The sequence below is a fragment of the Ruditapes philippinarum genome, unplaced genomic scaffold (assembly GCF_026571515.1).
Source record: "Ruditapes philippinarum isolate M1 unplaced genomic scaffold, ASM2657151v2 ctg696_1_1_1_1, whole genome shotgun sequence".
NCBI lineage: Eukaryota > Metazoa > Mollusca > Bivalvia > Venerida > Veneridae > Ruditapes > Ruditapes philippinarum.
In genome coordinates this window covers 107,382-133,241 of record NW_026854942.1, presented here as the reverse complement: position 1 = coordinate 133,241, position 25,860 = coordinate 107,382, and the positions used below count along the sequence as shown (strand labels likewise).

Sequence of the window (25,860 nt, the reverse complement as noted above, 5' to 3'; positions counted from 1 at the left end):
AAAACAGAAATGATAAAAATACAATGAAACATTCTCTGGTCACTTTTAAGGGCAGAAGTAGATTATTATGTGTGAAAGGCATTGAGTTTAACTTTTAGCATTCTAGGTAAATCAGAGTTTAGATATGCATATAGCAGATTATTTATGTAAAATCTAATAGATTTTGTGGTTTCTTTGAAACATATTTTTATATAGATATATGTAAACTTAATAGGAATAAAATGATCTGGCCTGAGTCTGATGAATTACAACAAACGATAAATCTGGCAAAATACTGATTCAAACAACATTTTTGATAGAGTGTCTATAATGTTTATATTGGCTACCAGTATTTCTTGCAACTCATGCATGTTCTAAACATTGCAAGAAGGACACATGTCTACCGTACATTATTCCAAAAGCTAACGTGTCCTAAATAAATTGTCACATTGAACACTTAGTTGCCTTTTTTAAGGTAAATATTTAATATATGTACAATATGACTTAACTGCTTTTTTTAAACAAAAGGTGAAAAACAAATTAATGATATTAATAATGCTGCTGTCGAATAAAACTTTGTTCAGGATGCAAAGTTTGGGAAGGACGGAAAAAAATAAGACAAAAGAATCATGTAACAGAGAATGTTGTTTTTTTTTATTCATCAATTAAATACTTAATAAAGAACTGTGGTTTGTTTTTTGTTGTTTTTTCTAATACATTCTCGTTGTGTTGGTCTTATGTGTATAAATATGTCAAGGGCAATACAACGCTATATATTTTCAGCAAGAAAATTGTGTATATAGATAAAAATATACAATTCAATGTATATGATCAAATCCTTAATAAAAAGCTAATATGAACAATGATGCATTAGACCATTCAGACGAATTAAGTATGGTTCAAATAAGATTAGAAAGAAGAAACAAATATATTTTAGTACAATTGGCATTATGACCAGAAGAAATGTTATCTGAACCCTGAATATTTTTTTCTTGTTATTATTGACAGAGATACTGTCCACAATTTCTATGTGACGTCTAATGCAACTGCTTTATTCATTCCCCTAGTAGCATTATACTGAAGCGTTGGTCAGTTTGTCAATATCGAAACGAAAAAGGAAATGATGTATACAATCACCTTCAGTTCAAAAACTTTTTGTTCGTGCTCTTAATATGTTTGATATGTTCAGTTTTAAGCTTTATCATAAATTGTGTGTGTGTGCGTGCGTGCGTGCGTATGCGTATGTGCGTGTGTACGTGTGCGTGTTGGTGTGTGTGAGAGTGTGTTTGTTGCATATATTATTATCATAGTTTTTACATGATTTCTTATCTTATACATACATGACTGATTGATTTATACTTACAGTTAGATTGGTTCCAACATATAACTTTAATAGCTGTTGGTTTGACGAAACTTATGTGTGTATCATCATCATCATGATTATTATTGCTGCATCTTTGGCGATATTATCTTACATAAATGCAGCTGTTATTTACTTCAATCAAAAATTTTATCAAATCCCACTACGGAAGGGTAAAATTTTTAAAAGCCAACCCACAAAAACAGCTTTTAAATAGCATCACCCCCTTAAATTTTCGCGCCCACAAAACCCAAAACCCAATAACCCTGATTTAATGCCCTGCAAAATTTTTTAAACCCGTTTAAAATGTTGATAAAAATGCCCTTTAAAAATGTCATGGGGAAGGTGATTAATACTTTTCCCCTTCATTGTTTTAGTTTTTTAGTGCATGTTTTAAAATTGTCCCCCCAAAAACTATTTAAAAATTAAAAGTCATCAAGTCTTTTAGTTTATTTTCACAAAGCACAAGGGTTTCTAGCATAAATGAAAAAATCCCCTATTTAGAAATTTTTTTTATTTACTTTTTTTTCCCGTGAGTACAATTAAAATACTTTTTTCCCTGTCAGCGATCAAATTTTTAAAACACGCAATGGTTTAAAAAAGAGAATGATATATTTTAATATTCAACACTGTCATTTTTCTCAATTTTTTTCGGTACGTGATTCTTTAAAGTGAAAAATTAAGAAAATTACGAACTTTCAAAAGGGTTTAACTTTATGGTTTCTTTTTAATCATGTTTGCATTATGCTTGCCTTTTGCACTCGCGAAATATCTATAGATTAAATCACTTTTCGGTGAAATATATTGGATACTTACTCAAGCAAACGAATATCCATTCTATATTTGCATCCATGAAATTCTCGCACAAAACATGAAATGACACAAAAAAGAATGTGTACAAGGTGGATGATAATCATGATTTTGTTACTGTTCCTGATTATACTATTGACTATAAATGTAAGATGGTGACAATCACTGATGACAATGATGTTGATGATGATTTTAATGGCAAAGACAGTAAACGTATCAGAATGAAATTGATTTCGATGAGGCCAGAATGTTAATGTTGAAAAACTTGCTGCATTTTTGTGATTTTGTACACTGAACCACTAAAGTATCTAGACATTAGTCAAATGAAAAGGTTGTATAAAAAAGCAACAAATAGGCTGATGGCAGAGTGAGTCCTGAACAATTATGAAAACGGTTATGTCTTAGTTCATTTAAAAACTAGAAAAAAGGAAGATTGGCCATTTAGTGTGTGTCGAATTTTACATTAAAAATGAAGGTGATTTAAACAACATAGGAACAGGGAAAAACAATTTTATTTTTAGAGACCATGTACAAATAGTGAATTTCTAAAATAACATCGATGGATTCATAATATGTTCAGGACAGTTTTTGTACTTTTGCCTTTAAAAGGACTCCGCTGTAAAATTTTTGGACATAACAGGACTGGCAGAATTTTTCTCGAGATCAGTATCTTATTGGATAAAGTTTTACGAGCGTTTATTACGTTATTTAGCGTGAGCCTCACGACTTTTAATGTCAGTGCAACATTAGGTACAGATGCGAAATTTTACGTTGTACACTGTAGCCATCATTTCATTGTATGCATTTATCCGTTTATTAAAATGCAACATCATAACATAACGGTATTTGAAAAAATCTGATCCCCAATACCATCATGCATCATCTTTTGATCTGACATTATCAATTTTACAAGTTTTTTTTTAAGCCAATAAAAAGATTTTATAGGATTACTTGCATCGTTTCAATGTTCGAATCCAAAATATTGTATTCAAATCTGTATTAAAATATCAATATCATGAGTAATTGTATTCAAACTATTTTTCATTATCAGAGACTACATAAATTATTTTGAATCATTACAGTATTCGAGCTCATAAAGTTATGTCAAAACTGCAATTGTGTAAATGGAAGATGCATACATTGTGTATAATACTAATTCATTTTGACTTGTAATTAGCAAGACTGTTTAAGATAGATTTGGCTATCGTTTCATTCAAGACAGGTTTAACGCTGATGTTTGCTTATCAAATAGAACTCAATTTTGTACTAAACATGTATAATGACATTATAACGCAAGCGCAAAAGGACAACATAATTTTAATTTGTACAAAAAAGATTACTGAATTTATGCTTTGTGTTACAGACTTGAACGATGAAAAGTGCAGATTATTTATACCATATTTTGGATTTTTTCTTATCATCAGACAATGCATATTGTATTGGGGTAAGTTTATTATTTCATTTTTGACTTTCTTTGCCAGTTTTAAAGTGTAAGACCGAAACTACTATAAAAATTTGAAGACAATTTATTTATATAAGATCAATTTGGTATTGAACTTACACTTATGCAATGTACAAAACTGTCGAAGCTGCATTCCAGTACGGAGGATAATCAAAAACCCGGGTAAGCCAAATTTATACTGGCATTCATATTGAGTGTCATAAAAGATAATTGTTCATAAAACTTTGACCTTACGCTTTGGTTTGGTGAGGGTTAAATTTGGTTTTTTAATATCTCTCATTACCAGAAAAAAAAACAACTTTTTAATTCGGATGGGAATATCTCTTTTTCAGAATGTTAAACCGATATAAAATTGGTTTCAAAGTGCTGTGAGGCAGATATGAAATGTCATTTTTATAATTTCTTTAGTGATAATATATTTTTTTGGTTCCTTTTTGATTGATTGATAACATATTGAAACCTGAATTAAAGCTTAAAAAAGAGCTTTATGGTTATTCAAATGCAACATTACTTAAACGGCTTATTGAAAAAAAGTTTGAGTTAATGTAGAGGTGTAGCTATAGGGTTTAAGATATGATTTAAGATAAAATAATAGGAAAATGGATAAATGAATGAACAGTATAAATAACAGAAATATAGAAAACAATGTATACTATTAGTATATTATTGTCATATTTTTGGCATTTGGTTCCATATTTTTATTTTGATATTTCTCTATTTCGATCTTGTATTTTGCTTAAACTGTATTTTAAATCGACTAAGCATCATGGTAAAACTTATTTCAGTATCGAATTACCATAACAGATTATTTATTCTTGAAAGTGTTTTTTCTCATCAAAGTGCTTTTTAGCATGCGTTAACTCATTCTATATCCAATAATTTGTTGAGTTTTTTTTTACAGAAACACATTGTTGTAGTAAATTTTAATCAAATATGTTTTTATCTTCCATTTACTCAGTTAAACCAGGAACATCACAATATTTTACTCAAAATGAAAAACAGCGTGACAAACAACAGTTTCAATGTGCGAGGAGAGACCAGCGTTTCAAACGGGAAACAAGAAAAAAATGTGCTGAAGTTAACAAGGGATAAAATCAGATTTTGCCGAACCTTTGCCGGTTTCAAATAAAATTGCTCTTAAGTTGTATTTTATACCATGTGTTGACAACTTGTTTTGTTTGATTGACTGTTGCATTTTGAGTCACACCGACACTGAGAATGTAATATAGCGACATTTAGCTTCACTGACGGAAGTCCATTCGTGCATGGTGTTATATATTATTGTAACCTGTCAAGTAGTTGATTCCCGCATTCATTTCTTAATTACAAGCAGTTTTGTGTTACTTCGTAAAGTGTGAACAATTTATGTCAGGATCTAGTGAACATCATTATACTGTGTTGTCATGCAGTCCTGCTGCATATTTTGATTAATTATACAATAAATTGTATTTTCATGTTAAGATAGGGACTGTTGATGATAATATGTGATACATAGGATCACAACATACGGCTCCAAAAAGATGCATTATTTGCTTTATATATTATATAAAGTCATTTGATGTAAGTGTCTCAGCCCGTTACACACCTGTCATGTTATTTGGAACTTCAATACATTTGTTACATATTGACGTGATACAGGTACACATGTCATTTGCCTGACACATCAACTGATACAGTAAACTGTTTAATTTTATCGCTACTGTTCGGTGGAAGAAAAAAATGATTTATATTATTTTGTAAGTACTACACTTGAAGCAAATGCAGTCGAAAAGACGTTTCTTTAAAAAAAAGACAAATGAATCAATCCCGAATATCAGTCATGATACCTATCTGAACCACCTTGCGCATCTGAATAGCATCGAATACTGTGACGCGTCAGTAAATATCAATCACAAAATCTTGGTTCATATGCATAACAAGAAGTCGAGATCAATACGAAGATAAATTTTATCAAAAATTTTATAATACAGATTCAAAAATAATAATACCTAATTTAATTGACATTTATCAATACGTCACACTCGGGAATAGAAAAAAGACAGCAGATAAAGTTAACAAATGTTCAAAATTAAATCTAAACACATGAATTAGCCAAAAGGCAGAACATTTTTTTGTGTGTTAATCTTTAACGGGAACAAAGTCCTTTTCGGCAACACTGCCCATGTGTTCAAAATCAATTTCAATTTTTAAACTTTTTTGTTTTGTGCAAAACCTAGATAACAAAGCAGAACACTTTTAGATTTAAAATGGGTAAAACAATTAACCAAACTACAGTATATACAAATATAAACATACTTGCATATTTATCATGTTTACATTTTGTGTCAAGCATGTTAAATCATAATTTCTTTACTAGAAATAATCACTGTATTCGTATGATTACGTTAATAAACTATACTTATGTTTTCAAAAAGTTATGTGTATATCTTTTTTATACTGAAATGAGAACCGCCTCCGTGGTCGAGGGGTTAGAATCGAGACTTCTAATCAAGTTACCTCTCTGGCATGGGTTCGATCCCCGGGAGATGCTTTTGTAGTTTAACACGTTGGAAGGTAGCTTAGTACAGGTGTAACTCTCCAGGAACGATGGTTAGGAAACTACCCGCCTATATGACTGAAATACTGTTGGGAAAAGGCGTAAAACTAAACCAACAAACAGAAACTGAAATGAAATTAGTTGACTGCATCTAATTCTGTTAACACTTTCTTTGCATAGCATCTTCCATTACTAGAAAACACTGGCCATTAATTGATAATTGGTACAAGTTTCTTGAATGTGTATACTTAAATCATTACGATTTTTTGATATACAAAGTTGCAGTGCATACACCACTTTAAATATTGACAATATATGAAACTCCTTGGGGCCAGAAACTGCTAGGAAACCAGTAAAGCATCATCTTGACTATCTTTGATTAAATCATAGTCAGATTTCGTTTTTACAAATTGTACGTAAACCGTCACATTTTATAGTACGTCTTTTGTCATTGCAAATAAGATAGAATATTTTCTTAACAACCTTTCCTACTATTCAAAATGAGTCATCCGTGCAATTTAAAACGCGAATCTTTCTTCGCTTCATACAATTTATTTTTTGAATTTGTTTGTTTATTATTCGGAAGAAATGTTGAAGATATGTAGGAAGAAACATAAAACAATTGCTGGTATAAACTTTAAATACTGTATTGATAATTACAATAGATCGACACTGACCTAAATCTATTTACACTAAAAAGATTATGACTGTGTATTTAGAATGTATAAAGAAAACATTTGCAAATAATTTTAAACATTTTTCATACGGTAAAACAATATGTTATATATCAAATTGTTATGAAATCTAAAATATTGTTTCCTTTAAATATATTATCTGTAAAGTTCATATTATAAATTGCGATTAAAGATTGACTAACTGTTCTCTTCTTGTTCGAATTGTTATAAAAGAGGTGGCATTCTGTAGATTAGATATATCATTTTATTTTAAATCCAGGCGAAGGCGATATATTCTGTGATGTCTGCAAAGCAACTGCATCTCATGCCTATTGTTTATCACATGAAGTATATATATATATGCACAAAATGTTTAAACGAATGTAAAAAAAATGTGTTCGTTTATGGAACATTGATGACATAGGTGAGTATGGTATGTTTATTATATACTTTTCAAATCAGAACGTTTTAAGGTAGAACGCGACACTTTGCGAAATTTCAAGGAGCGTCTTGAAAATTGGCATGCAAATAGTTGACGATATTTCTGATTGGATTCCGTTGATTATATTCCAATTGTTTCAGCAAAATTTTGTACACACTTCATCAAATTTGACTATCAAAACCCGTTTTTTAACATGACGTCGTTGTGTATCCTGGCAAAAGTAACACGTATTCCACAGATTATCTTAATTCTACAGTATTTGAAGGAAATTATTCTTTCCTTTCAGCTGATATAAAATGTACCGTTTTATGCCTTAAAATATTTGAAAATGGAAAATAGTCAATTTTTTGTAAAGTTTGACGTTCAGTTTAGCCGCATTTTTCTCGGATTTGAAGCGGATTATTTACAAATTCCTGCTCAGTGTAAAAATATTACTGCATTTCTAGGGGCAGATAGCCATGAAGGGCATTTCGGTACATTATCTACCCTTTTTCTATGTTCATACTTGTTAAAGGCCATCTAAGATATTCGGTTTTAACTTTAAAAACTTACAAACCAAAATCTCTTACAAACAGTTTATCAGAATTATGTCGCATTTTCTACGGCGCTAAGGCAATTTAAGACATTTCAAGACATTAAACGATATTGACATTTGTGTTTCTTTAGTCGGGAATGACTGTATTTTATCAGAAACCTTATAGGTTTATAGTAAATTTAAATTCTTGTAAGAAACACGATAGGTGAATCGCCAGAAATACAATGATTATGCATTAGTGTGTATATAAACTCAAATCAATTCCTGGAATACAAAATAGGAAACATATAATTCGAATGTGCTATTCTAGACAGGGGTATCCGTATGAATAAAATAAAGGACAATAAACGAGAGTGATACAATAAAAATACAATTATGTTATGTTACTTTTATCACATAACTAACTTGTGTGTACGTGCGTGTGCGCGTGTCTAAGTATGTGTCTTAAAACCTGAAGGTATTTATTAAACGTTATTATGTTCAATAATGAATAGAAAGTTTTCATTGAGGGTTTTCTTTATCACCCTGTCAGAGTAACATTGAAACCTAAATGAACTGGTCCTTTTTTGTAAGGGACTTCTTATTATTTGTAATAGTATGATGTTAATGGGAGCACTTCACTGTGTAATAAATTTATATGTTATTGATTTCCTAATGTCGTTTACGGTACAAATAGAATTCATGGAATATGTTTTAAATATTTAAAGGTGATATCAATGACCGATATTTTTAGATAAAACAAAATTTAAGACAACGTTTGATCTATTTTTTAAAACCTACTTTTATAGCCATTAGACAATTGAGATACATATGTTAATAAATAATTAAGATCAATAAATTACCAGCATTGGCATGATTCTCTTTTAAGAATGGAAATTTGCGGTATATTGACCTGTATAACTCATGTGTGGGAGGTTAATCGCAATAAGATATTACACCAGTGAAAGGGAAATAGTCTAGTGAACATGTTATTTTAGAAGGAATAAAAAGTACAATGTATAATTTGACCTTACTAAAATATCACTCGTTAAAATTCTAATCGGTGAAATTGGTTTAGGCGACACATTGTTTTTAATGCAGATGGGCCTATAAATATATCACTCTTTAAAATTCGAATTGGTGAAATTGGTTCAGGTGTCAAAAATATTTTTTGCCGCTGTGCCCATGAATTTATAAATCAATTCTTAAACGAAAGTGAAAAAAAAAGATAAAAATAGATTGACCGACTGATATTATTACAACGAAATGCTAATATTCAAATATTAAAATGGGTTAGCTTTATCGTTATCATTATAAATCTTTATAAATCAAGTTCAGTTAGAAGTACGGTTCCGTAGGACAAACACTCCTATGTATGAAAACAAGTAACAGGCTAATAAATATGCCATCTTCAAGTAGACTAACTAGAATATCAGATTTATTATAGGAAATTTAGGGGAGGTAGACGAACTGTGTCCAATCATTTAGCTTTAGTATCCTAAGACTGTTAAACATTAACACTCTTCTTCCTCTTTTAAAAACACACTTTGTTTTTTGATTAAAGTTTTAAATGCAGATTAAATCTTTAATACTATTGTGATGAAACTTTTTTTTTTAATTTTAGATAAAATCTTGAACAATCGTGTAATGAAAGTAATTTTATTTTAAATGATAATAAAGTATACATTCTATTTAATGATTTATATTTTTCACCCATTTAAAGGTCAATATTACGGTGGCACAAATGTGACATGTGTGTGTTTTTATTTATCATGTGCGCACATGAGTTACTAAGCCATAGCCACGAGTTGCTTAGTCGTGGCTATGAGATGGTTAAGTCGTGAGAACGAGATACTATGTCGTGGCCACGAGTTACTATGTAGTGGAAACGAAATAATTAGGTCATGGACACGAGATTCTATTTCATGGGTACGAGTTATTATGTAGTGAGCACGAGCTACTAAGTCGTGAGCACGAGATAAATATGTCGTGGGAACGATATACAAAGTTATGGCTACGAGTAACTAAGTCATGCCCACGAGATAATTAAGTCGTGTCCGCGAGAAAATATGTCGTGGCCACGAGTAACTAAGTCGTGGTCACGAGTTACTCAGTCGTGCCCACGAGATATTTAAGTCGTCGGAACAAAATACTATGTCGTGACTACGAATTACCTAGTCGTGGCCACGAGATATTTAAGTCGTGGTCACGAGTTACTGAGTCGTGCCCACGAGATATTTAAGTCGTCGGAACGAAATACTATGTCGTGACTACGAATTACCTAGTCGTGGCCACGAGATAATTAATTCGTGTTAACAAGGTACTATGTCGTGGTCACGACTCAGTAACTAAGTCTTGGGAATATATAATTCAATCGTGCACACTAGATAAATAACCATTCAGATTACACTATTTATATGAATTTCCCTTATTCTCTAGACATGTGTTACAGCACAATGATGCCCCTACTTCACCGGTCTGTAAAAGTGTCATTTGCACAAGTTATTGATTGGTCAACGATTGCACATTTAGCGTCTTTGTGATCCTGATTTTTGACCAAATAACATCAAAATTAATACTAGTCATGTACTTATAAGGTGCAATGATCTTTCTATGTTGTATAAAACCCTGGTCTATTCCTTCTATTTCAAACAAGGATTTTACATGAAATGTCACGACTAGCTTGACCCAAGTGTAATATGTTTTGTAAATTATTTCGTGAGCATGGTTAAGTTATCTCGTTCCCACGTCTTAGTAACACGTGATCACGACATAGTATCTTGTGGCCACGACATAGTATCTCGTGCCCACGACTTGATTATGTCGTTGCCACGACTCAGTAACTCGTGGCCATGACATAGTATCTTGTTCCCACGACTTAACTATCTCGTACCCACGACTTAGTTACTTGTGCCCACGACATAGTATCTCGTTCCCACGACTTGATAAACTCGTGGCCATGACATAGTAACTCCTGGTCACGACATAGTATCTCGTGACCACGACTTGATAAACTCGTGGCCACGACATATTATCTCGTGTCAACGACTATATTATCTCGTGACCACGACATCGTATCTCGTTCCCACGACTAAGCTATCTCATGGTCGCGATTTAGTAACTCGTGGCCACGACATAGTATCTCGTGCGCATGAGATAAATATAGATAAACACATGTCACCTTTGTGCCATGTACAATATATATTATATACATTAGGACTTCGTTAAATGTTTTATGCATATGATTATTGAAACTGTTACGACGAGCTCTGAACCCACAGATATATAGGCCTAATCAAATTTAAACAGCACCAATTATGTATTTATTTATTTATTTTCACATAGTTACATGGAAACTTCTTGAATCATATTGTGAAGGCATTTGGGATTCCCGTCTGAAAATCTGTTGTATTTTTGTTTTTGTTTTTTTTTTTTTTTTGTTTGTTTTTTTGCAGGCGCAAAAAACATGACAAAATGTCTAGAGGTTTTATATTATTTGGTTTGGAAAGTTGTATACTACATAATCACAAGGAATTTAAGTGGTTTATGTCGTACAAATGTACAATGCTGAGCTATAGCAATAAATTTCGAAAAAAAAAAAAAAAAAAAAAAAAAAAAAAAAACCTTTGAAGCATTATGCATATTAATAAAATAGCTACCTTATTTCGTTTGATGCAGGTCATAAATAGTCCCCCAAGCAGAAAGCAAACATTCCAGGTGACATAACATGTAACAAAAAAGGAACGCCTCTATGTCAGTATGTAAAAAATTATAACATTTTGTTTCTGATACGGGTCGAGTAGTCTGTTCAATAAGTGCGGCACGTCCTTGGCTGAGTGGAGATAAAGACTGTCAAATATTTAACAACTGATTTGTTTTGCTCTGGCAATTTATTTTTATCCTAAACATTGAAAATGAACTTGAAACGTGAAACTTTTGAATGTTAACTACGTTTTTTCCTTCTATCCCTCTTATATGTAGTTAATACATTAACTGTAGTACAAGTACTTTTTACTCTCACTCCAGTTAACACAGTGTGCTGCATTGAGTTTACAACTTGTCGTATATATATTTTTTACGACAAGGTATCTCGTCTGTAAGACAAAGGACTGCAGTGCACTAAAACCGAATTAGAATAAGAATTATAGCCCAAGAACGTATGTCATAAACATATATTATCATTAGATGGTTTATCAGTACTTGATGAACAATAATGTAAAAATTAAAAATATAAATAAATTTGCGACTAACTACCTTTTATTCACCATATTGCTTAAAATACAGAAATATATCTCATATTTTCATCGATAAAACTTTTAAATAAGTGATAACGTTACATAAAGCAAAGAAAGACATGTATACGAACATACAAGGATGAAACCAAAAACAATAACTAGATTGATCTTAATTCTAAACATGTGCCTATCATGGTGACGCATAAAGTTTGCTTTTATGGCGTTTATATGTTAGTATCAGTGCAATGCTGCAATGCATTGATACTTAATCAATGAAATATTATCGTGATACGTATTTCAGTTATTACTATTATGGCATGTAAAATAAATGTGTTTGTGTACAAAACAGGTTATATCCGCCGTTGTGAACTTGACACATGACATTATGACGTTGATCTTATAAAGAACTCATTCTTATCTTATAATAATTTATGTGTACACACTGACAATAAATTTGAATCATATATATATATGAAGAGACAATATATCATTATAATACATTAAAAACTACTGATTGTATCAGGAATTTCAACGTCACGTAGTCCTTCTATTGTTGTACGTATATTGAACACCCAAAATGAAAATTAACAACAATGTTTATTTCAGTACTTTGATCTAATGACCTAACTCTAGTTCAAATATTTAATCATAATGTCAATTAATTTTAGCCCTTCCATAAAACAGGACAGCAACGTGGACAAGCGCTTTCGTGTACACGTGCTGGAGCGTGCGAACGCGTGTCCAACTTTCCGTTCCGTTTTATTGTAAGGCCTAAAATATTTGATAAAACAACAAATCTATATGAAAACCATACATACAAGGAAGTAGAATCAATTATTTTAATTGAAAAAGATACAGATAATAGTGTAAGCTCCTAATTATTGATTGTAAAAATACCATTCTTCAATCCTTATTAATGTAGTCTTAGCAAATAAAATACATTTACTTTAATAAAAGACCAACACATTAAAACAATTACCCCAAATGACCGTTACCTTTGAGAGAAACATCCAGACTTACTGCTCAAAGGGACATCATTATATATAAATGTTTCGACTAAACTCAGACTAGGTCGATAGAGTAGTTTATCTTGAACAAACGAAATAAACGCGAAATCTTTATATTTTTAAGTTTCCAATAGTTCATTTTGTTAGTCTAACCGTTTATGTAACATCTGATTTATACCAATATCCGGACTTTTCATGCTCCTCTCTTTCCACGTGCAGCTATATACATATATTATATATTGGTGAAAACTACATTCATTCGCCAATAACGTGGTCAGTTTATTTTTAATGATAGTTGTGTATACACAGTTTTTCGTCCTCTGAAATATGATAGGTGTTTCGTCTATCATGGACTCTTTGTTAGAGGAACAACACTCTGTAATAAAGTATCTGGTTGCATAAGTTGAAAAGCCCTGCCGCATCTTTCAGAGGCTTGAAAAAAGATTTTCTGGTAAATGTGTATCACGTTCAACCTTCTGTAACCGGGTTTCTCAGTTTCGTGAAGGCAGAACAAGTGTTTGTGACAGGCCTAGGACTGGGCGGCCAGCTAAGGCATTGAATCCAACAATGGTAGCAAATATTAAAGCTTTTGTCAACAAAAATTGTCGAGTAACTTTGGAGGAGGTAGTCAACCAGTTTAGCATCGGTACGGCACCGGCACACAAGATTTTACACAAGCACCTAGGCATGAGCAAGGTAAGTGCCAGGTGGGTGCCTAAACAGCTTTCCGCAGATCGAAAGGCAACCAGAGTTACAAATGCAAAAGAACATTTAAGTCGTTTTAATCGTGAAGGAGATATGTTTTTGAACCGCATTATCACTGGAGATGAGATGTGGGTTCATTATACCGAACCTGAGACAAAAGCTCAGTCAAAGCATTGGAAACGACCTCGTTCCCCATCTCCTAAAAAGTTTAAGCTGTCTCCTTCGGCTGGCAATGTCATGCTGATTCACGAGAAATGATACACAGTACCTAAAACATAGAAAAAAATCTGGAAACAAAGTGATCCCTCGGAAGCATTAATCACAACAAAATTACATAAGAATTGCAGACTAGGTCTACGTCATGGTTCACAGCGTGAATACAAAAGCTCCCACGAAGTTGGCAAAAGTGCGTAGACGTAGGTGGAGAATATTTTGAAAAAAGAGTAGAAAGATTTTTTTTTAAATGTTGAATGGTTTTCGAGAACGAGTCAAAAGTCCGGATATTTTCTGACTTCCCCTCGTACATTAATATAAATAATGTTGTATATCAAGTCAAAGTTTGCTTAAAAGGATAAATGTTTCGAAGCAGGATGCCTTTCTAATGAGAATGTTAGAAAGTGGTGAAGAAAACGAAATACATCATTTTATTTCAGACAGGAATACCAGACATTTATCAAAAAACTCATTTCGATTCGTTATTTTATGACAGAAATTAGAATTAAAGAGTGTTTCATTGGACATCAGAGTAGCCTAATTAATTTGGCGTGAGCGGTTTGACCCATTTTACATACTTTGTTTTCTTACTGTCAAACCGTTACGCCTAATTTTAACTGTCATTTATACGCACGGAAAATCTACAGGCAACACTATCGATAGATAGGCTAAATGTTTACTGCTTAAACCTGAAAGTAACTTCAATGTCATCTATTAAAATATCAATAGAATATAAAGTCTAGTACATAAATTCTAGTACTAACTTCTCCTAGAAAAAATATTAAATTGTGCCTGTCTTAACGCATACATGCGGTTTATTGTAAAATTTGTTCTGTCTACAATATCTTCGGCGGACATCTTACTTATGACATCATCGTAAAAAATCGATTCGTAGCTACCAGTGTGTCTAGCATGTAAGTGTGGGTTACGCATGAAGATTAAATTAAAAAAAATTTATAATTCTTTATTTTTTGATAACTTTGTGCATTATTAAATATGAAAAGTACCAATGTGTTAAACCTAAAGTGCAATGGTTGCAAATAGACACAAGTACTGTTGTTTAATATTTTTGAAATGTTTTAATACTCAACATATATCAATTGGTGGTTTGCCTTCTTGTTAACTGCTAATGACTGTCAATGTCACTCTTGGATAAAATACTGACTTCATTTATACATGCATAATTTTATGATAATTTGAATAAAGAACGTAAAAGAATTATGGAAGGAAACTATTTGAAATACTTTTAATATTATTCAGTATTAATTGTGTATAAATACTATTTCAAGAGTTCTTTTTCACCGATGATATATATAATACCATATTAAAACTACTGATAAAGTTAAATGGCTTCTTGGCATACTTTTATAATTTACTAAAAAAGGAACTTTATTGTGATTCAGCCATTTGCTGTTGTAACTATAAGGGAAGGGTCACATATTTTAATTGAAATAATTTTTAAGTAGAGGATATTAAAAAAAAGTCATTGAGAAGATAATAATTTTCAAATGAACAGATTAAGAGACTTATACATGTATAAGGTGTATGTCTTGTTGTTTCATATTGTTTTGGTCACACTTTTGTTTATGTCCCTTGTTGGTGTATTGTCGCTGGTAAGTATCTTCCCTTTCCCCCATAGTTTTATTTCGCCCCCACCCCCCTCATCCCCGAATTTCCTATCCCCTTCCCGAATTTCCTACCCCCTTCCCCTGTGCCTGTTAACTTAGTGGGTATATTAATCATTTATTTATTTGTTTTCTTTGATTTTGATTTCCTTGTCGTTTACTATTATTTCAAAATATGTATCATTTTAGTGATAAGCCTAACCGTGCTCTCCCTTGCGTCCTGTCCTGTTTTTGTTTAGGATACTCCTGGGCTCTTTGCCAATGGTTCTTGTTCCTGGGTTGTGTGGGGTTTGCGTTCATTGAACACCGCATTTTCTTGTTGTTTGTTATCATATTTTATGCATGTATACCGAACCGTAACAAACAGATAATGATTTTCATTACAAGGTTCGGCAAGCAAGCAAAGTTAAGAAAACAGAAAAAAGCTTATCCACCCATCCCCCTCCCCCCCCAAAAAAAAAAAACAATACAAAAAAAACGCATGAAACTGCAACCCGAAAAATAAATACACATGAGTGCAAAAGACAGCTCTAGTAAGTGAAAGTGCTCCCTTGCGCCGATTGAAACAGAATTCATCACTTAAACATTATAATGTTTAAATTTTGAATTAACACCCACATATGCGGTAATCATGGAGCTTTCAATGTGACACATCCCAGGCGCCGTTCAATGAAAAGCGGGACCTGAATAACATGGAATTATAAACGGATATCAGATGTATAGGTGTCGTTTTGCGACAGTCGTTCTATCAGATGACTACAGTCATTAACACAGACTATTTCTCCCATCTTTCTTACATTGTTATGTTATTCTACGTCTAAATAACGGTCACTAAATTCCCATCTTGCTGCGATTTTATCATAAACCCCGTCATGACTGTGCGACAATTGCATTTTACTGACGACTTTAATTTCTTTACTTGAGAAAAGGCCAGTGTGAAATTTCATTTTTATAGTCTGAAATTTTAAGATTTTTTTTTTTATATTTATAAGTTATATTTTTTTGTTCCAATGCAACTGTCCTCAATATTGTTTTTAAGATGATAAACTCGAAATTGATATGGAGATTAATACAAATTGAAATTCTTCTTTGTAGAATTGTCTTTCTTCATCGTGTATAGTATAATTATATTTCATTTTTATTACATTGTGTTTTCGTACGTCGGAAATAATGGCCGAGTAATAAAACAAAAAGGCTATTTAGAAATTTCACCTAATGATCACAAATGTTAAAAAATCCAACTTTATAATTCCTAATTTGACAATTTAAACGGACGCTGTGCAGTATCTGACGTCGGACATCATAAACTATTTACTTTCTAAGTAACGTTATCAGAATTTCCTTTTTACATTTTATTTTTAATGCTGAAATATTCATGTGTGAATATAAGAGTTATTCCTGCAATAAATTCACATCAATAACATAAACAAATTGTATAATAAAGCTTGACAAATACAATCGATTGCCGCCGGTACCTGTGTTACACCATGGAACTTTTACAATTTTACCATGACACCGCTTGCGTCATTCCTTCTATATTTCCAATATGGCTGCTTACAATAATTTGAAAAAAATTGAAAAAAAATGGAATATTTAGACTTCTGTTCGACTTTGAAGTATGATAATTTGGAACCTTGCATAAAAACGGTTCTCTTTCAGGAAATGTAGGCCGTTTCTTCTAAACTTTTCTAGTTTTTGCTCCCAATAACTTCTAATTGGGAAGCGTCCGTGCATGAAATGCAGTTCGTGGTTGGACTTGGATAAAAGAAAGCGCCCGTCCAAAATTATCTCGGTGTCCCTTTAACAAGTCTAATTAGTTGGATTAAATATCAGAGATGAACGATACAGTTCAAAATATGTACTTCACAGTAATTGATATATCTATTAACACTTTCTGTGACACAATTAATAACTTCAAAGTAGAATTTGTCAAAGACGTTTCACCTATCTTTAGAATATATTTCCAGTTTGTCTAAAATATGGTTTGCTAACAATATTCCTCGCAAAAATATGTCGTATTACAAACTGCAAAAATAGTTATAAATATATTACTTACTAGAAATGATAAAATGATCACTTTTATTTGTGTAATGTTCAGCTGAATTGACTGTATGTTCAAAAGATTTACTGTTTGAGTGGTTCCGTTGAATTGACTAGATGTTATAATAAAACCCTTATTGATGTTTTACTTCTCAATAAGTTCATAATATTGTGTCGGATTTTAGTTCACCGTTGTATTGATTTGCATGGTGGTTTGATAAAAAAGAAACGCATGTATAGTAATGGTCGCATATTCTAGTAAAAATGTTGAGGGCACATTATGTTTAATCTCATTGGCGATTCTTACTTTCCTAATGATAAGAAACAAAAAAAAAAAATTTTTTATTTGTTTTCGAATTGAAAAAGGCTGTTACTAAGTTTATAGTGTCTTTTTATTGCTCAAGATATAACTGTGCAATTACACAAGTTATTACAATATAATGATCTATATTTAAAGAAAATCATTAGCTCAGAAAGAATATGAAATGAAAATATCCCTTCAAAATATTTCTGATCGTATAAGCTTAACACATACTCCTAAACCCCTTACTTCATATAGAGGTGTTTTGACGGCGTTTCACCATCTTTCCCTCTTCTTTCTGAGGCCTCATATAGTGAAAAAAATGTCCTATTTAGGCCCCAATACGGTTTTTCGTTTGAGAAATGTTGTTTAAAAAAATTGATCACTTTTTCGACGCAACCCTATCAAAAAGGTGTATCAAAGGGATGCCAGAGGGGAGGATTTGCCCTCTTCTGTTTGTTGGTGTTTAAAATGGTAGCCCCCCCCCCCCCTCATTGCCAAGAAAATTTCGAACATGTGAGGGGCTATAAGAGGCCTCAGGTCGATCTTAAGGTAACATGTAACCAACGCAGAAAGGCCTTTGACTCTATATTAATCCATTGAGAGGTTGCAACACTTTGAAATTAGTTTTGATGGAGAAAAAACGAAAAATAATGAATTTTGGCAATTTTGAGACGTCCCCCGTTGCCATGGTAACAGAAAATTTAGGATAGTGCATGCTGTTACAAAGGCAATGGTCCAGTCAACATTTGTGCCAAGTTTAATCAGTATTGAAACTTTTAGATAGTTTTATAGCAGTTTAACTTGTAACAGGTGGCTTTTCAAGGAAAACAGCCATTTTGTCACAAAATGCTCATGAGGTAAAGGGTTAAATTCTAATATAATTATTATGTTGCACGTCAGTTTGTTACCACTTCATAACATAAGGAATTGAGAACAATGGCAGCATGCCGTTCAAGTCGTTCAGGTCTTCACATTCAGAAGTCACTAAGAAGACTAAGATATCTACGAAATGTGTACTTTTTGTTGAATGCAATTTGACAGTGGTATATTTTTAACAGCTTATTATAAATATACTTTACAAAAATCGTGTCGTCTTTCAAGTTTAGTCCATACTTCTTGTGGCGAGAGCGGTTATGAATACGGAAAAAAGCATCAATTAAGTTCCGGATACCGTTTTATCAAATATAGTACGCCAGATCGTGGGTAAGCACTATTCGTACGACTGATCTGGAAACGATTTCGGTGGGTTTTTATCAACATGATCTTTACAATTTTCCTTAGCGTTTTCTTTTTTTTCCCCGAAAAGCGTTGATAATGATGTGTTAATATAGATGTGTATATATGAACAGTTGTATAACTTTCGGTCAAATCATTCTCAACAGTCGTTTATAATATTATGTCAATAATAATTCGTGTTAATTGTTAATCTATAAAACAAATTGTTTAGTCACAATCAGTTAGATTTGTTCCTTTGTAGACATTTGCAGCATTTAAATGAAATACATTCAATTTGCTGTCGATGTCTGGTGAGAGATACAAATGAAGCAGAAACACTGGTGTTAGATAAAGCATGTTTGCGAACATGGATTCAATTGGGTGTATCACAGTATATTTCAAACGCCAGTAAGACCTTTAGACGCCTTGTTTTCTCGACCCCTTAGGATATTAAGATGACTTCTAGACCAATTGACTCTAAAACCCATTTTTGCATGACTTTTCGATCCAAAGTGGGTAAGACATATCGACCCCTATATCAATATCTGTGATTTTAAAGACCAGTAAAAATAGTTCGAGAAATAATTTAACTTATGTTATAGATAAATGGCTGACTCATGAATATTTGTTTTAGTTAGTATATAAAGTTAATTTCTAATAACACTTAATTACAATTACTACAAGTTATTTGAAATATGTATTTGAATGGTGCTGCTCTTTTCGACACTCTGTAACGCGGTAAATATTGATTTGTGTGTTCATTAAATCATAACAGTTTTACTTTAAAAATGGGATATTGTTGCCACGAGATACTATGTCATGGCCACGAGATACTATGTCGTGGCAACGAGTTACTAAGTCGTGGCCACGAGATAGCTAAGTCGTGGCCACTAGATACTATGTCGTGGCCACGGGATACTATGGCGTGGCCACGAGTTACTAAGTGGTGGCCACGAGATAAATAACCAATTAGATTACATCATTTATATGAATTTCCCGAATTAATTAGACATGTTCTGTACTACAAGGATGCCCTTACTTCACCAGCCTGTAAAAATGCCATTTATACAACTTCTTGACTGGTCAATTATTTTACATTTAGCGTCACTGTGACACTGATTTTTGACCAAATGACCTCGAAATTATAAGATGTCATCTACTGATCAGGTGCAATGATCTTTCTAGGTTATATAAACCATGGCTTATTCCTTCAAAATTATTCATCAGACAAGGATTTTACATGTAGTATTAATGGTTACCTTGACCTCAAACATCCTCATAGGCTATCTAGTGTCCATGGACAATGTAAAAATGCAAAATGACAAAATAAGCCAGGACTTATTCCTTCTCATGTAATCGTATAAATAAGGTAAACAGGCGTAAGTACGTACAAACTGACCAATTCGATCACAAAAGTGTCCCAACAAAGAGCTATAGTCAAAGTTATTGTCTGATGGGCCTTGGAAGGTGACTTTTTAATATGATCCTAAAGACAAGTTCAAAGTGAAGATCTTCAGTATTTTAAAAGATTAATGTTGCATGAAAAAGTAAGTTGTTAAGATAAAAAAAAATCAAAATAAATATAGTGTATTCTAATTGGTTAATTATCCCGTGCGCACGACTAAGTTATCTCGTTCCCACGACTTAGTAACTTGTGGCCACGACATAGTATTTCTGCATTTTTAAAATAGACAAGTTCAATTCTTGAAGCTTTTATTTATTTATTTATTTTTCTTTTCTTTTTCTCAATATGAATAGCGTTGTGTCTTTTTTCTGTTTATATGAATAGCGGTGAATAATTTTTACTTTACCGCGTTACGTAGTATAGCGGTAAAGTTATGTCTGCACGTTACGATTGAATAAGTCACATGACCAATGTTTGATTGTTTTGTTACAAACTGACCAATCGAAATGAATGGTATGATAACATTGGGATAGGTAGAGTTACAGGTATCAGTTTCTAGCGTGCACCACTGCTAATAAACACGTGCTTTAAAATTTCAAGTTCATAAATTTAAAAATAAATAAATAAATAGTGGTTATTAAAGGTTAACTTTGGTGAAATGTTGTTATAAGGATATGTTTTAGTTGAAAGGTTATTAGACCATTCATGTTATATTATTTAATATTTTGTGTGAAGTCCACACACGCCGCTGAGGAAGGCACTGAACTTGTTAAATTGGACACAGGTTTTATCAGAGTAACATTCTCTGTTTGTTTTCCTGGACGTCGTGTTTTCTGATGACGCGGATGTTTATTATTGAGAGATCTTTTAACATACTGTAAATGTCACTGCATTATAATATGTATACATATAATGTCACAAATATTGATACAATTGTTTGTTTTTGGTGTAATAAACGGTCTCTCGTAGCTATTGTGCAGCGCTACCAGGCGAAATATATGTTTGTGTTACGTTATTTGTAGTAAAGGTGAGACTCCAGTTTATGGGTTATGTATTTTAAGGTAGTGCATTGTATTCACTGTTGTGTTTGGTGTGTGAGAAGCAAGTTAGGTTTGTATATTAAAACATTATTCTGCGGTATTGTACTAAAAGCAACTCACAAATGCTACATTCAAAATTTATCATTCATTCAATCGTATAGCTTAATGATATTATACCTTTAGAGTGCACGGCTAAATTAAAATGATAAATACGAACATTTTGAATAATAGGAAGGACAACGTAAATGTACTTATATGAGCGCCGCGACAGTTGTATTCCGGCAAGGTCTGTGAAACAGTTTGCCCAACGCTTCAGAGTATTCTAAATTTATTCGGGTGCGTTGACATCCATTAAGTTGACTTTATCACATTGGGTTCGAATCCCGCTCGGTACTTAGAATTATGTCCTGTTTGGAAGCTATTCAGGCATTATACAGAAGGTCGTTTATTGTACTCAGGTGTCAGCCTATGTCTGGTAAAATGCACAAAATGGCATTATTCTCCACTAGTTAAACGGAAAGAGACCTACGGCCCTTTGTCTAAAATCCAACGAACCAACTTTACTAGGCCATATTCACAAAAATATAGAAATATTAAGGTACCGATGTTGCCGATTGTATGACAAGATTAAGAGCGACATAAGCTAGCTTGGAAGCTTTCTCACATGTAGAAACCTGCAACGCTTTTGCCGCTCGAACCTGCATCGCTGAGAGGAATGAAATCAACGATCTCTACCACTCGGCCACGGACGTCCCCACTCTTTTAAGAAATTACAAAGAGAAATATCAGGTATGATACTGGAGGATATTATAACCTTTAAAAGCTAGATTAATGATTCGCGGGCAATTATATCAATTTAAGGAGCTAAATACCGCGCTGGTACTTTGACGCATTGCAAAGCACATGTTTTTAAAACAATGTTTTAAAGTAATATATAATTTTTATAACTTTCATATCCATACGATAAAGTTACACACAATACACGACGTACTAATTAGGAACATTAATGAATAATCTAAGCTTTATATTTAAACCTTATTAAAACACAAAAGTAGGGTTGAATTTTTAAAAGTACTGTTGCCAATTTTGATTCAAAAATGGTCAATCGTTGAAAACAATCTCTTAAATGGTGTCTAGTTTATCTTTTACTTTCGAAAAAAAAAATACAACGAACAAAGATCGAGATTCATCGATATCATTATATTTCCACAATAAGTGACAAATTTGTCAAAAACCTACACTAATTTAATGTGTTAAACATGCTATAATATAATTATCGATCAGTTCATTGTAAACTATGTCTATTAATTGTTCTATATAAGTCACGTTTGAAATCAACATGCTATTGTAGATTTGTAACTTGAATCCAATAAATACATAGGAGGGATTTTATTCGCAGCTGTTATGTTTTTGAAATACAAAAAGTATAATAAATAAAGTGACATAGAAGTTGTTAAAGGTAAGATGTTGTTTATTTTATCTTTATCTTATCTGTTAATTTCCTTATTTTAAACATCATGAAAAGTAATTTGCGTTTTTGTTTGATTTATTATCGATATTCTTAAAGTTTTCTTAACGTTTATCTACATAAATGGGCTTCAATTAAGTTATTTATTTGTCATAACTTGTATCTTATTACTGCAAATTCATCAAACTAAATGACCTGGCACATATATAGGTCGGCTAACAATCAGTTTCATATACCAACTGCTAGTTTGGAGGTTCTTCTGAAATGCTGAAATCCGAAGCAAACCTTAGATGGCCGAAAAATCGGTATTCGGTACGCCTTATAAAATTATATTTAATAAATAATACTTAAAATATGCGCTTTGATTTGATACTTCCTTTTGTAAGTATATTTGACTAATTGTGTTCGCTTTTGAAATACCCATGTGTGAACTATTTTGATATCTTAATCATACCTGAAGTAATGCATTTCATTTGTAATTCAGCAGCAAGTTTATTATAGCATTCGGCACGATATGGCCAGTTATGTGTTGACGTGCCGTAAAATCCAAACAAACAAACTAGTAAAGTGATAAGTGCTTTGAGGAGTAATTTCTTCTATTAAAATACTTTCCCTCGATACAGTTAATAATATATATTGTGACTTGTTCTTAGTTCGTGTAATAGATAAACAAAATTAATAGCAAAAGTGTCTTTTCCTCTAGATATTTCATTCACTTCTGGTCAAATCGTTTCGAACAATGTATTTCTTGTTAAGAGTTTATCTATGTAACCCATTATATACAAAACCGGATCCAATGATTCTCTGTCATGATTTTATTTTGAAAGGGTGTTCCTGATGGAAATTTTAATAAGACTTAGGTTTCATATTTTTCGTATCGACCATTACATTTTCACCACTGACATTGATCTATTTTATCTACTGTTACACACAGTAATAGGTACTACGACTCGTATTTCTATGTTTAATTATGTTCTGTAAATTTTAAAAAATGGCCCCTACGGTCATGTATCGCTCTCCGTTGACCTTCAGTGTGTTTTCTTGACGTATTACCCCCACCCTTGAAATAAATGATAGGAGATAAAGGATGTAAGATGCACTGAATTGAATGAGTTTGGCGAAATGGTCACACATGGTAAAATTTAAAAAAAATGAAATAAATAATAAATTATTTCAATTAAACGGTAAAAAACTGATCTGGTAAGGTTTATTGTATAAATCCATAATTATTGACACCTTAATTCAAGAAAGAATATTGACAAAAGCTCGGGATATTCTTTTTCATAATCTACTACGTTACTAACGCAGTAGGCAATATAAAAAGGAGACGGAAATGCATTTAACACGGTCACGTGTCACAACAGTGGTCCGGAAAATATCCCGGATTCCGAGCGTTCCGGAGCACAGGTCGCGATTTTGTCTTGTGCAATCACGTGATAATAGAAAAAAAACGGATGTAAGAATACCGTAGTAAAATAAGAAAAGGTATTTCTCGTTAGCGGAAAAGCGAACTGTTTGTTTTTAGAGCAATAATGTTAAAATATGAAACTTTTCATTTCGATTTCTTTCAACTAAAGTGTAAAGTTTTTTTAAAGGAGGATTTTGAAATATTAGTACGACGGCAGTTTTTCATCTGGAGGTCCGCTGCTTTTAAAAAAAGGAGATTGAACTTTTCAAAATAGAAGCTTGTTTTAAATAACAGATGTTAACGATTTCTACACGTTATGCTATACTTTAAAAGAAACAAAGATGAACAATGTATGCAACACTATTTATGTTGTGCTCTTTGTTATAGTTATAGATTTAAAGTGAGAATATGAACGTAGATGGAAAAATTAATATCTGCACATATCATTTCAAATTATATACATGTAACACAATTAGTAAACATGTTACAAGATTGTAATAAACAAATCAATGTAACTTTATAATTTGATTATCTTATGAATGAGGGAATATGCTGTTCTGAGGCAAAAATAAGTAAAAATGACCCATCAAAGTTTGATTGTATGAAAGATCAAAATACATTTTGATGCACAAATGCTTTTATTTGTATTCCTTCATTTTCAAATAAGAATTATATATATATATCTTTCAAAACACTTTACAAGGAGGTTTCCCTTTATATACCACAAGTTCCTAAAGATATTAAAATCAATTTTGGAACAATTTCAGGAAAATCGTGATAGCCTACAGACTTAAACAGAAAATGAAATAGACTAATATTGCAACACGAACGTGCAGATATCAGTATTAATAATTGTTGCTACATTTAAATACTGCATTACCAATCTCCTGTCTAAAGGATACCTTTTTGAATTTATTAACCAAATATGGCCTATTTGATTAAGTATTAAAAAATTAAGACACTAGAACAATGGAATGAATACGTTAAAGATTAAGCAATATAATTAGGATTTAATATAACAATAACATGCAGATAATATCTAGATGATCGACAATGTAATCAATTGAAGGACTATTGTTATACGGATGTATTAATATGTTAAGTGCTAACCGACTACTTATAAAAATCAATGTTCAATTTGACTAAAGGATAGGTCAATCTTTACAAATATGATTGTATAAATATTTTCTTTAGGTTATCATTGCCAACAAGAATATTTAAAAAAAAACGACAATATATATATTTGTGTTAATAATCTCGACAGTTACGACAACCGATACATAAATTCGAGGTTTTTCTCTATAATTATTGCTGTCCTACATAAAATCGTATAAACATAACAAACAAAACACGAATATGAGTAAACAACTATTTTCATTATCATTAAGGTCAACGGTTGTATAATACTTTAACAGTTT

General features: G+C 32.1%; 1 protein-coding gene across 1 annotated transcript in view; it reads left to right on the top strand.

The window, feature by feature from the left end:
- LOC132741544 (protein sidekick-2-like) overlaps positions 1-25,860 on the top strand; it is a 70,462-nt gene that overhangs the window by 11,391 nt on the left and 33,211 nt on the right. The window lies entirely within an intron of this gene.